Genomic DNA, 12,444 nt, shown 5'->3' on the forward strand with positions numbered 1-12,444 from the left:
ACTTATATGCTTAAAGGTCTACTTGGCAGATATGAGCTGGCTGTGAAGGCAGGAGCAGAGGCTAGAACACTAGATAGAAGCTGTTGTGGGGCCTAGTGAGGGTTGTGGCCACCAGGTTAGTGTCAGATGGAGCTAGAGGAGAAATGGAGTAGAGCAAATTCAGGTTATATTTTGAAGTTAGGCCCAACAAATTTATTTTTGTTTGTTTATTTTTTTAGTACCAGAGATCAAACTCAGGACCTTGCTCTCACGAGGCAGGTGGCAGAACCACTGAGCTAAATCCCCAGCCCTGGCCTAACAAATTTATTGCTATTCCAGTAGATGCGAGGTGGGCAAAGACAGAGGCATCAAGAGTAACTCTTGAGATTTTGGCCTGCACACATGGCTGGCTTATGCAGCTATTTATACGTGAGCTGGAGAAGACTTCTTAAAAAACAAATCTTTTGAAATCAAGAGCTGTTTCCAGGCCCCTAAGTCTGAGAGGCTATTAAACACTCAAGTGGAGATGTCAAGGGGACAGTGAGCGACAGGTCAAGACTGGAGCTGTGTATTTAAGAGTGACCTGCATGTGGGTGATATTTAAAGCCAGAGACTGAATGGGATCACTTGGGAGAGAGGGATGTGGAAGGGGAGAGAACCAGGGCAGAGCTCTGGGCAGCCCAACCTTTGGAGACAGAGCCTGGGAGAGGAGGCTAGGCAAAGGGTCTAAGACCAGCCAAGTCTTAAAATAGAAACAATAACTACAAAATGGGGCCAAGGATTTAGCTCAGTGGTTCCAGCGCCTGTCTTGCAGGCAGAAGGACCTGAGTTCGATCCCCAGTACCAAAAAAAATGCCCCCAAAACCCCAAAACAATAACTACAAAAATGAATCAACCATCATTTTTTGCTTTTTTCCAGTGAAACTGTATGGTCCTATTATGTGAAGTTTGTCACTTCAGATTTGATTTCACAGCACAATCATAAAGAGTAAAATTTTGGTAAAAATATTTGGGGCTTTTGTTAATCTTCTCAGGTGTACCTCTCACTCCTTTGATACTCAAATCATTCACTGGAAGCCTCTTTTTGGTCCTTATCCACACAGATTTTCCTCTCATCTGATGCTGCATTTCCTTACACATCAATGGCTTTGCAAGAATTAGGGCAGTTCCCCAAAGTTGGTTTCTTAATCCTCTTGAGATCTTGCTTAGATTACAAAACTGGCTGTTTCACTTTGCCATCAATTTTATGTTATTTTGCATTGGGTTACACTGACAACTACAGTAGAGCAAGAGTAATGGCCAAACACTTTGACCCAGTGGGCAGGGATGGAAGCTTGGCCTTAAGAGGAAAGGGCATGTGGCTAGTTTATTAGTGATTGATTTTGCCCTTGTGTTGTTCCAGCATGACACTTAGCTGGAATCCTGCCACTTCCTGTAGACAAGCCTGAGAAACACAGATGATCCCTGGCCCATCTCAGAGAACTAGTGACTGACTGGACAACCAAGTTTAAAGTGAATGAATCACTGTCTGGCCATACACATTCCCCTGGGCATGACTCTCAGTTCTACTGTCCACTTCAATGTTGGTAGTAAGACTTAGGTGAGCATAAAGATTGCATGCGTCTCAAACCGTCAGAAGACATGATGCCAAAATTGGTACCCTGGGTTGTGCAATCGTGATTCACAAAGGTCTTCACGTTGATCTGAATTATGTTTCTGTATCCTGGCAACCATAAGAGAAAATGGAAAAGACTCTGGCCCACTGGGCAAGAGAGGATCGTGGCTTTAGAAGGGAAGGATGGGGCCAGGGATTTAGCTCGGTGGTTCTGGCGCCTGCCTCGAAAGCACAAGGTCCCGAGTTCGATCTCCGGTACCAAAAAAAAAATAAAAATAAGAAGGCAAGGATGGCCAGGGATTTAGCTCAGTGGTGCCACCACCTGCCTCGAAAGTGCAAGGTCCCAAGTTCGATCCCCCATACCAAAAAGAAAGAAAAAAAAGAAGGGAAGGATGGTAAGCTAAACTGAACATGGTCAAATTCAGTGAGGCTAACTGAGATCCTTAGTTTAAAATCAACTAAAATAAGATAGAGAAGACAAGGCTTAAATGGCACATTAAAAAAAAAAGTTTGACATTATAGGTTACATTTCTCCAAGTATTATTTCTAGAATGAAAAGGCCATAATCTCATGCTTTTCTGCCTGCAGGAGACTCCACTCTGGTGTTTTGAAGTTAAGTGCTCCACTTGACATCAAACGAGGAGAGTGCCCAGGACTGTGGGGGAACAAGGAGATGGATTTGGGTGTGGTTTTTTAAACTTTCTATGAGTTAAATCTCTAATATTTAATTGGGCTGCATCAATAATGATTTTCCCATTTCTGGAGCTGTTCAAGTTAGGTAGCATATAAGATTTCTGATATTCAGTCATTTTGACCAGTAAGAATGCCAACTTCATATTGTTCAACCTCATACTTGGCAGAAATGGTAAAGAGTGAGCCTAGCAATGGTGATATTTTAAGAGCAAGGGACAGAAGATGGATCTAAAACTAGGTTACCCAAAGGAAGAGAAGGGTGATAGTAGAATGAGAAGTATTGGCTAAAAATCTAGAGAAACAATAGCTTCAGTTATGGCTAGATCTAGGAGCTTCTTTCACTTTCTCTCTGTCTCTGGCCTTCTGTCCATCTCAGACAGTCCTGCCCTTTGTGGTTGGGCACCAGCAGTTCCAGGCTTATGCGAAATCAACTTAACAACGCCAGCTAAGAGTCTCTCCTTACTCATAATAATTCCTGGAACTGACTCTCATTGAATGACCTGGCCCATGCACCCAGTTCTGACTCAGAAATTGAGCCCAGAAAGAGGATGTAGAGTTGCCAATCAGCTTGGTCTTGTCTACAAGCCTGGAGTCCAGATGAGGGTGGGTGAGAAGACAGGGGGTTTGACCAGTGGGCTGCACTGAAGAAAGAGCAGCTTTCCAAGGGAAAACAAAGGTGCTACAGACTCACGCGAAAGATGAAAAGGACCAGTCAACTGAGTCTGAGCAGAAGGAGCCACTGGAGCTGATGGGAGAATGAGCTAGGTGGATCTGAGGAACAGGAAGAAGATGTGTGTTTCAGTTATCCGTTGCTGCAAACAAGGCACTGGACCTGAGTTACTAATCATGCTCTCTGTCCCAATTCTGTGAGGTGACCACACTCAGCCAGAAAGTTCTGTCCCATGCGATGCTATCTGGTTGCCACATGCAAGATGGCTCTGGCACATGGTGGGCAGTCAGCGCTGCTGGCTGGGGGCTCAGCTGGGGCTGGCCCAGAGCTCCTCAGGTTCCTCCAGGCAGTCTCCCGGTGTGGCTTCTGGTTTCTTAGAGCACAGGGGCTGGGTTCCAAGAGAAGAAGAACATGCTAATCTTTGTAAGTCCTCAGATTGAAAGAAGTTCTAGCATATCACTTCTGCCACATTCCATTGGTCAAAGCAATCACAGAGCCAGCATAATCAAGGGGGCCCACGTAAGAAATGGTGGTAGCCATCCTGGGAGGTTGTCTAGTGTGGGGAAACTGAGGCTGGGCCACTGTAAAAGAAGAGTGGTGTGTGATGTTATTTGAAGGCAAGAAAGGGCTAGATCAGGGGCAAGCAAACTATGGCCCTAGACCAACTCCAGCTCACTTCCTGGTTCTGTAGATAACATCTCATTGGAACATAGCTACATTTTCTTTTCTTTTCTTTTTTTGGTACTGGGGATCGAACTCAGGACCTTGTGCTTGCAAGGCAGGCACTGGACCCACTGAGCTAAATCCCCAGTCCCTACATTTTCTTATTTAGTGTATTGTCTATGGTTGAGGTGAAGACCAGAGTTGATTTATAGCAACAGAGATGATAGGACTCATAGGGTCTAACATACTTACTGTCTGGCCCTTTATAGAAAAGTCTGCCAGCCCTGGGCTAAGGCATGGAAGCCTTGTAAGTCTTGTTGAAGGCTCTGTATTTTACTCTAATTGTGATGAGAAAGGCACAGAAGGATTTTTAAACCAGTGAGCCACATCATATGACCTACATTTCAAAAGATCCAGCCTGGGAAATGATTATAGGAGGATTAAATGTGGAAACAAGGATACCAGTCAGCAGGCTATGGCAATAATCCAGATGAGAAGTGATACAGTGGAGAACAGAGAGAAGCAAACAATTTTGATGCATGTATTGAGAAGAAGCCTTTAGGACTTGCTAAGTCTCTGGATGTGGGGATAAGAACAAGAGAATCTTGAGCAACTATGTGAAGGATGGTGCATTAACTGAGAAAAGAAAGATCTGGGGAGGAGTATGTTGGGAGAAAAACACCATGATTTTGTTTAGAACATATTAATTTTGAGGTTCTAAGCTGTTAAGTACTTGAATCTGGACCATGGAGTATAAATGTAAGAAATCATCAGCAAATAGATGGAATATCCATCAGTTTTCTGTTGCTATAATGAAATACCCAAAGCTGGGTTCTCATGAAGTTCATTCAGCTCACAGCTTTGGAAGCTGCAAGTCCAAACATGTCATGGCGGATGGCCTTATGGTAGGCATGTGGGTGAGAGCAGGAGATCACATGGTCAGACAGGAAGCCAGAGAGGCTGGGGAAGAGGCCAGGAAGGCTTGCCAACCCTCTCCAAACTAACCACTGTCTCACAGGAACTATATTAATTCCTTCCTAGGAAAGCAGTTTCAATGGTTTCCCACTAGGCCTCACCTCCTACAAGTCCCGTCATCCTCTGACATTGCTGCTTTCCACATGCTTGAGGAAAATCCACATCCCAACAAGAGTAAATGGTAGCTAAAGCCAGGGGCCCGAAAGGGATGCTTCAGGGAAATGATGTGGAGAGACTCCAGGGCCTGTGACAACTACAGGGCCTCAGTGGGAGGGCGTTGAAGCTGGAGGGAGCTGGAAGACTGTGCCTGGGTTTCAAGCTGGAAGGAGTGGTCCCTGTGTCAAATACTATGGGGTGCTGAGGGACGGGTGGACAAAAAAGTGACCACCAAATTCAGCAATATGAGGTCTCTCTAAAACCTTGACCCAAGCAATTTCAGTGGAGGGGACCGGGGATGTGGGCAGATGAAGACAGCAAATTTACATAGAGCCTAGTTGGAGAAACTTTGCTGGAAAAGTAACTGGTCAAAACCACATATGTCCACTACAGCCTCATGGTTTTTAAAGTCCCTTTCAAAACTGAGGAGATTGAGTCTATGAAGCCCCTGCTATGTGCCATCCTATTACTTGTCTGTGAGAATTTCTTCTAGTGGTGTATCAGAAAGCTGGATGAAATGCAACCAAAATATGTATGCATAGCTTCAAGGAAATACACACACACACACACACACACACACACACACACACACCCACGCACGTGAGTATGCACGCAAAAGAGAAAGATTACAGGCACAGTGAGGTAAAGTGGAGATTTTTCAAATGGGTTTTCTCCACATTGCAAACCTAAAAGGCCAGCAGATTCATTTCTGCTGAGTGAACACACAAGCTCTTCCTTCCATGCTTTCTTAAAGAAGCTTGTTTATGCAAACTTTTGAAATTTGATTCCAAATATAAATGTGTGACCCAAGGAATAAGCAGATTTTTGAAACCAGGACATAAGTGAATCTTGTAGAATACAAAGTGTCATTTTTGTTTCAATATTTTGTTATTTGTTTCTGGAAAACATTTGGTTTCTCATGCGCAACCTCTAGAACAAGAAATACTCTTGCTATACAGAAAGTAGTGCTATGAAAAGTAATAATATTTAACCCACACATGGTGGTGTTCAGCTGGAACTCCAGCTACTTGTGAGACTGAGGCAGGAGGACCACAGGTCAAGGGCAACCCGGGGAACTTAGTGAGACCTTGTCTCAAAAATGAAACAAACAGGGCTGGGGATTTAGTGCAGTGGGACCCCGCCTGCCTTGAAAGCACAAGTCCTGAGTTCGATCCCCAGTACCGGAAAAAAAAAAAAAGAAAAAGAAACAAATAAAAAGGGCCGGAGATGTGGAGATGTAGCTCAGTGGTAGAACACTGGTGCAGCATGCATGAGGCCCTGGGTTCAATCCCAGTATTGGAAAAAAAATTAAGCAGAGTATAAGGAAGGCATAGAGACATTGTCATATTTAATTCCACTACACAATGTCTCCCAACCTTCTCTGACCACAAACTGTGAACTCTGAGCCACAGGCTGTACCACTGTACAGAGGAGCAGGCTGACCCATTAAGGTGCCTATCTTCCTGAGTCTATAAAAACCTGTAGACACCATCATACCAGGAGCCATACTTCCGTCTGTGCTCAGGAACCAGATCAGAAGCCCAGCTGTGCTACTTACGAAGTTGTGCAATCCTGAGTAACTCGATTAACCTCTGTGAGCCACAGTTGCCTCATTTGTCAACTGGTAGAGCTACTTGGCAGTTGTGTGTTAAAAACTGCCAATGTAGGCAAAAGTCTGCGTGCATACACTGAGTACAATAAGTGGTAGTTATCTCGAAGAACAGCACCTGTGAGTACACCAATCCTCATCAAAAAGGCCAAGCTATATGTTCAATTTTTTTTTTTTTTGGTACCCGGGATCGAACTCAGGTCCCTGCGCTTGCACAGCAGGTGGCAAAACCACTGAGCTAAATCCCCAGCCCTTATATGTTCAAATATTAAGAAGAATCCCGGATCTAAGTTATCCTATGTGATACACTGGATTGTCTCTGTTAAGAATGATGTCACTGTGCTGGGGATTCTAAAGCCTGCAGCATAATTTTAAGCAGTCTCTTAAAAAGAGTCAGGGGTTTTAGAAGATCATCTGTTGACACAAAGTATCTCTTGGAAGTGGCACTCCAATGGCTCCATGCTCTCTGGCCAGCCCCAAAGTTCTCGGGTTCATTCAGACTTGTTCTGTTTGCCCAAGTTCTTCTTGATGAGTTCTCTTCAGAGAGGAAGGACTTCTGCTCTTGCCTTCTCTGGCTTTGAAGACATCACCGTGAGAATTTCTCTTCTGCAGAAATAACTGCAGTTCTACTTTGGAGCAATCTGCAGGTTGGCTTTAACGATGCCCAAAACCTCATCTTAGAGAAGAGAAAGTTCTATCTCCATGCTCCGTTCCTATCTTGGTGTGAACTTCTTTCAAAACTCTGCTGAGGAGTGGCACTAGGGCTGGGATGTCCATCTTTTTGGTCTCAGTCTAGCTGGTGGAACTGGTTGAACACCAGAACATACAGGATCCAGAAGATGAGGAACTTCCACGGGAGGGCCCTGGAAGTCAGCCGTGCCCCAGTGCAGACAAGCTGGCTGTCTGGTCATCTCTCATCCTCTTGGAGAGAAGAAACAGCAGCAGATGTTCCATCAGGCCACTTAAAAATATTATGGGTTTGTTGCTGAGGAGAGTGAGGAAGATCACTTTAGATTACCTGTCTGAACTGCAGCAATGTTGTTTGTGCTCCATGCCACATGCCCTTGGTCTGTCTGGGATTCCAGCTGTAGCCAGAGTGGGCATTCTTCATGCATTCTGGGAGTGCTCAACACAAACACCTGTGCAGTCCCTCAACTTTGCCACTACAGGTTTTTAAATTTTTGTTAATGTTATTATTATTATTATTTGTTTGTTTGTTTATTGGCACTGGGGATCAAACTCGGGTCCTTGTGCTTGCGCAGCAGGTGGCGAAACCACTGAGCTAAATATTATTATTATTGAAGCCTCAGTAGTTATTGTTGCCTGTGCATAGAGCAGCTTGAAGCACAGGGAACACTTCAGCCAGGAGGAGGGGAAGGCAGGGGAAAGGCCCCAGCCTCAGCTCTGGAGATGTAGTCTGGTGTGCAGCCTGCAGCTCCTCAGGATCCTAGCAAGGGAGAGCCAGCTGCCCACAACAGCCATGAGTGTGGCAGTTGGCTTTCTTCTCTGCTTACTCTACCCGGGTCCTACTTCCCAGGTTCCCCTCCCAAAAAGGCCACCTGAACTCAAGACCCAAGTCTTTTTCCGAGGTTTTGATTCTCAAAATAAGCTAAAGTATGCAGCAATGAGCATAATGGGAGATGTTTTTTTTTTTAATATCCAAAAATAAAGTTGTTTCTTGGCTGAACAAGAATGAAAAGAGAGGGCCGGGAATTTAGCCCAGTGGTTTTGCCGCCTGCTGCGCAAGTGCAAGGACCCAAGTTCGAGCCCCAGTACCAAAAAAAAAAAAAAAAGAATGAAAAGAGAACCTGTCACTGCTGACAAGAGCAGTCCTTCGCAAGGAAGTGAACACTGGCAACAAAGTTACACCTTCCAGCTGACTGAGGACACAGTTTAGGAGCTCTGGATGGCTGGGGGATTCTGGAAGCACAGGCATTTCTAATTCCAGTCCTGGTGCTGGTGGGGCAGGGCGTATAGTGGTGGTGCAGGAGATGTATGAATGGGAAAAGACTGTGGGCTCAGAGTAAGGCAAAGGTTCAAAGCAAGCTGGGCACAGTGGTACATGCCTGTAATCTGAGCACTCCAGGAGGCTAAGGCAGCAGGATCACACATATTCCAGCCCAGCCTGGGCAGTTTAGAGAGACCCTGTTTCATAAATAAATAAATAAATAAACAGCTAGCTATGGTTGTAGCTCAGTGAGAAGGCTGGGATTCAAGCCCCAATTCATTCTCTCTCTCTCTTTCTCTCTCCAAATTCAAAGCTGATAATGGAGGCCTGGGAAGCTCAACCCCAGGTTATAGCCTCAGAGCACAAAGGAGGCAATAACAGACTTGTAAAATGGGATGTGGGCTGGATTCATTTCAGGCACCAGGGGTGAAGGCCAAATTAAGGTTTCCAGCCCTTCCCCACCGTTGTGTGAGGGGCCAGCCATGGAACAATGCCCATGATAAGTCCCGTGGATCTGATAACGCTTCCTTCATGGGCTGCACTTATTTGTACCAGAGGGGGAAAAACTGAAATGAAGAGGTGACAGGGAGAAAAAGCAATTGGCCCCAAAAGGATACATGCATCCCAAGGACATGACTTTTACTCAGGGAAAGGAAGGGTAAAACAAAAGATCACCATTACCAAAGGGGGATTTCCAAGAACAATCAACAATAACAAAGAAATCAATCACCTGCCTTCCTTCCTGCTGATTTTATGAGCTCATTTTAAAATTTTTTTATGAGTTCATTTTATGTTTCTTAAATGTGTGGGTGCACAGAGAAAATGTAGTTATAGTGTTTCTGGGGGAAAGAAATATTTTTTCCAAGTGCTATAGCCACAGAGCAACTTTTTAAAATGGTAGCAAAGTTTTACTAAAGGTAGGAAAAGAAACAGCCTCTGCAGAGCGAGTTTGAGCCAAGTAAAAGTAGGGTGGGCATCACGAAAGAGCAAGACACAGTGGGAAAAAACCCAATGTGGACTGTCCTTTTTGTATCACCCACTCCTCAGGCTGACGTCAGGTCTAGGGTCCTATCAAAAAACCTGCTGGCGTTCTTCTGAAGAGTCCACATCCAGGGCTTTGGGAACTATTCTGTGTATGTGTCCTGGGATTATATAATTAGCAGATCACACCTGAGAAATACATACCCCCATAATTCTTTATGCGGTGCTGAGGGAGTGGAGGTCTCTCTTTTTTATAGCTTCTTCTGGCTGGAAGGGGCTGTAGACTGTACCTACTGGGGATTATGTGTTCTCCAACTACCTTGGGGAGTTGGGGCTCACTGGCTGGGTTGAAGAGAAAAATTGTTAGAAAACAATGAGAAAAGAATTAGTTACTATTGAGCTGTCTGTTCCATGGTAAAAAGAAAGTAACTTCAGCAGGTCGGATTTCCGTGCTTCCTTTAGAAGACAAAGTATGGCAAAGTGAGGTTTGATAAATTATCAAGAGCCTGAGAGCATAAACTTAGCAGGATTACCCACATAATGGATCTAATTAAAAACAGGAGCCTCGATATAGGTGCCCATTTAAGCTGCAGTGAATTAGAATCATTAGGAACTCTGTTTATCTGCACCTGAGCAATACTGGTGTCTTCTCTCTGGAAAGCAGCTTCAGGTCATCCAGGGGTTCTCAGGAATCTTAGTCCTGTGAAAATTCTAGTGACTATTTCCCATGTAGGATTTTATATCTTGTCACTGCATTCCTTGAGGAAGGACCAGAATGGTTCCTCAGGAACTGGGAATAAGGTTAGGGTCTTGAGGGGCCGTAGGGCTGCCCTTCTTGCCTCTCTATCAGCCTTTTGATTTCCCAAGGAGACTTTAGACATGTCTCTTTAGAATCCCTTAGCATGCATGACTGCAACCTCCTTGAAAAGATGGACTACCTCCCTGATGGGGAGTCGGGACTTCTAGTCTCTACCCTAAAGTCTTCCTCTGTTAGCCTAGCTGTATCTACTACTGCCCTTAGGGACAGTGGTCATTCATCAGCCTCTGCATCTGACTCTTTGAAAAGTATGCCAGTGGGCAGAGTTCTTGTCCTAGTCTTTGGGTCAAGACACCCCGAACAATTCCCTTCTTCTGATATGTAGAGGAAGAAGGATTTTCTTAAGTCAGGTTTTTTATTATACCATGCAGCAGGATCTACCTGTTGGCTAATTAGATCAGGGAGACCTGGCATAGCCCAACAGGTAAAATTTGTTTTGGCCTTTGTCGAGATTTGAGAATTGCCCCCAGTTTTGCTAGTAAATCTCTTTCTAGCAAGGGAGTAGAACACTGTGAGACAATTAGAAACTCATGATTAGCTGGGTATGGTAGTGCACATGTATAATCTCATCACTAGGGAGGCTGAGGCAGAAAGATCAACATGAGTTCAAGGCCAGCCTGTACTACAAAGCAAGACCTCATCTCAGAAAACCAACAAAAAGACAAACAAAAAAACCCCAAAACAAAAAACCAACTCATGTTTAACCATTCGGCCTTCAAAGTGATATGTCAAAGTAGGAGTAAGGAATCTTCAACTTGGGCTCCCCTCAACCCGAACTATGACTATAGATCTAGAAGAGGGTTTTCCAGAGAAGGAAGTCAAAATTCAATTGGCTGACCCAGGACATCCAGCATTATCCAAGGCTCCACATAGGAGATGGTAATATCCATGGACAAATAATATCCATTGTAGGTTCTTTGGGTCTCTTCAGAGTGGGAAATGAGGTCGCGGCTGGTCTAGCCCTCTCTGGGAGCACGGACAGTCAACCTCCTGTGCCGTGAGTCAGGTACACTGGCTGCCTTACACTTGGAGCAGGGCGCAGGAGGTAGCTTGGTTCAGTCATGTGCCAGTGTCTAGACTTCTTGTCCTCAATCATCCTTGGGTTTTCCCTTAGATGATTTGGGTGAGTTTACAGCATTACCAATTGCAACCGCTATAATTCCAGCTTTTCTCTTTTGACCCTCCTCCAGATCCTGATTGTTGAACACAGAAAAGGTCATGTCCACCAATTGGGTCATAGGTGTCTGCAGTCCCATCTGAAGTTTCTTCATTAAAAACAATGGGAGAGACCATATCCCCCTGAGAGACAGTGGGGATCCAAGGACAGGATCATCAAAGATATCTCTCTCGGGGCCAGGGATTTAGCTCAGTGGTTCTGCTGCCTGCCTCAAAAGTGCAAGGTCGCAAGTTTGATCCCTGGTACCAAAACACCCCCCAAAAAACAAACAAAAAAAACTCCACTAAAGATATCTCTCTCTTCTTCGCAGGCCACTCTAAATACCATAGTTTCTGGGCTTTCCCTAAGATAAAGGGTCACAAAAGCTTGAACATAAGGGATTTCACTTCACCTTCTGTGTTTTAAGCAGAAATAATTTAACTGAAAAATAGTCTCATAGTTTAAAGTAGCATCCCACTTCCTAGGTCATACTGAACCAAAACATTATTGCAATAGTAGATAAGCTGTTCCTTTTCCAAATTGTTAGAGTCAAACCTTTTCCACTGATCAAGGATATGGCCTAGTGGCAAAGTCTGTGAAATCAGTGGTTCATGAGGTTTCCTGTGGCTTGTCTTGGGTCCTACAGAGAGACAACAAGGTCTCAGGACCTTTAGATGGCATTCCATGTAGAAGGAGGAGACCCAATGAGCCCACAAAGTGCCCCTTGTGCGACTCAAGTATCCACTAGACAGACATCTTTGTCCGAAGCTAGAATGATGCTGGCATCTATCACAAAAACATAGAAGAAAACCCTTCTGAGAGGTTTTTGTCTCCATACTGGGGCCCACTGATTCCTTAGGGAGAAGGGGTTGAGCCACTTGATGGCTCTACCTAGCCCTTCAATACTCCCATCAGGGTCAAATCCTTTCCCACCAGGATTCCTTAGCCATGTTGAGCCACTTGATGGCTCAGCTGAAGCAGGGTGGAGACTTTTGGGAAACAATATCTTGGGACTCCCTTGGGCCACTTGATGGTTCTACAGTGGTACCTCAGTTCATGAACTCAATTCTCTCCACAATTCTGGTTGTAAACTGAACTAGATGAGAACCAAATCAAACTTCCTCATAAGGTCAACAATGAATCTAATGATTGAATTTGATTCAGTTCTCATCCAACTCACTT

General features: G+C 44.7%; 1 long non-coding RNA gene across 1 annotated transcript in view; it reads right to left on the reverse strand.

Moving 5' to 3' along the window:
* Positions 1-1,686: 1,686 nt before the first annotated feature.
* The window catches only part of LOC110345704 (uncharacterized), a 37,134-nt gene continuing 26,376 nt past the window's right edge, over positions 1,687-12,444 (reverse strand). Inside the window, exon 4 of the long non-coding RNA XR_002389229.2 lies at positions 1,687-3,538. This is a non-coding gene — a long non-coding RNA (uncharacterized LOC110345704). The remainder of the gene's footprint in view (positions 3,539-12,444) is intronic.

The sequence above is a fragment of the Heterocephalus glaber genome, unplaced genomic scaffold, assembly GCF_053883595.1.
Source record: "Heterocephalus glaber isolate CG9 unplaced genomic scaffold, H.glaber_assembly_v1.0 deba00001472, whole genome shotgun sequence".
NCBI classification, from domain to species: domain Eukaryota; kingdom Metazoa; phylum Chordata; class Mammalia; order Rodentia; family Bathyergidae; genus Heterocephalus; species Heterocephalus glaber.